The sequence below is a fragment of the Selaginella moellendorffii genome, unplaced genomic scaffold (assembly GCF_000143415.4).
Source record: "Selaginella moellendorffii unplaced genomic scaffold, v1.0 SELMOscaffold_104, whole genome shotgun sequence".
NCBI lineage: Eukaryota > Viridiplantae > Streptophyta > Lycopodiopsida > Selaginellales > Selaginellaceae > Selaginella > Selaginella moellendorffii.
The window spans coordinates 139902-141606 of NW_003314365.1; positions in this window are offsets into that span (position 1 = coordinate 139902).

Here is a 1705-nt window from a genome sequence, read left to right on the forward strand (position 1 = left end):
TCTACTGGTTGTTGGTGTCAGATTCGTGTCTGCAGTCAATCATGCAGTTCGGGCAGAACTTCGGGAAGACTGTCGACGGGCCAATTGTCGATAAAGTCATTGTGAGGTTGTTATTTCTTTTCTGTGCAAATATTGATAGTGGTGCGTGTTGGGTTGGGTTGTGTTCAGCCGAGTTGTGTTGGGTCGAGTGTGCTGGTGTAGTATGCAGACTGGTCTTCCACTTGCTGGTGCCGAGATGGAGTTTGATGAAGAGTTTCGGATATTTGGGTTTGTCTGGAATGATTTCTTTGATAATGTCGTCGAGTTGTTCGAGTCCGGATTGGGCGATGGCGTGATTGGCGAGAGTTGTTGCAACGAACGTGTTGATTTCGAACCGAGTTCAGACTATTGTTTTGGTGCTGAGCTGCTGACTCTATCGGAGGGGTTGTCGAAAAATTGGTGGTGCATTGTCAAGTTGTCCCTCGACAAGTTCTCTGATACCGGGTAATAGAGTGATGGGTTCGTCGTTGGTGTAGGTTCTGAGGATGTGCTTCAGTATTTGGAGTGGACGCAGGAATTGGAATTGTGTCGGAGCGCTAGGATTGCTGGGTCGACGACTGCATGGAAGATGAGTTCGTTTCAGCAGTGGTGTCGGTTTGTGTCGAGCGCGCTGGTTGAGGTCTCAAGCTTGGAGTGGGTGGTCTTGTGCTCGGAGATGGAGTTCGCCAATGAAGCTGTTGAGGGCGTCCGCTGATGAAGGTGCTGGTAGATTGGAGTTTCTTGTCAAAGAGGGCTGTTGGTGGTCTTTGTTGGTGATTGGACTCGGAGATCGAGAGAGAGAGAGCTTTCAGATTCTGCAAAGATCTCCTCTGGGAAGGGTCTGCCTCTTCTACGTTGGGCAGCGATCGCTTGGACGCTGTTGATCCATATTGGTGATGGCATTTGTTTGTTGAATTTGGGCGAATTGGGTAGCAAATTGGGTGGCAAATTGGGTAGCGAATTTTGGCAAGTTGGGTAGATTGCTTGATCGTTCTTGCTATCTGCGCACAAAGAATGGAGAAAGAATGGAAGAATTTGTGAACCTAAAGGGGAATTCAAAAGCCCTGGTTGCCAAATGAAGAGGTGTGAAAACTCCTCTTTGCTGGAAATCTATTGTTAGTAAGAAAACAAAAGAGAAAAAAGCCCGATCTCCAAGGGCAGAGAAGAAGCACGAGAAAAAGAATGTTATGTATTAATAAGAAAAATGATGGAATGGAGATAGGGATCCACAATTCGGATTCCCCCTTTTGAAAGGCTAGCGGTTCTAACTGCTAGCATATACTATATGCTGTGCATGATTTAATCTATGGCTCCGATGCAACCTTGGGTTCAAAGTCAGAGTCCCCTGAGCCTGGGTTTTTGGTTAATACACGATATGTCAAGTGTAGTGCTTCGCGTAAGCTTGTGGGTGTGACTAGGCTAGTGGAGTCATGTTTTAAAGCTTCTCCTTGTCCCTTACCATGCTCGCAGTGGCTTAACGTACCCATGAGCAGTTGAGGGACTTCTTCGAACCTCACAGATCCTTGTGTTGTATCATCGCCTCGCTTGCCATGCTTCTTCTCTTGTCAGCCCATCAGCTATGCAGAGTCTAAACCTGCAAGCAGCTCTTGAGGAATTGTTTGCTCTCACTTGATGCTCGATCAAAGCTCTCACAACGTACTCGGGACTAGACTACAGTGGATATCAC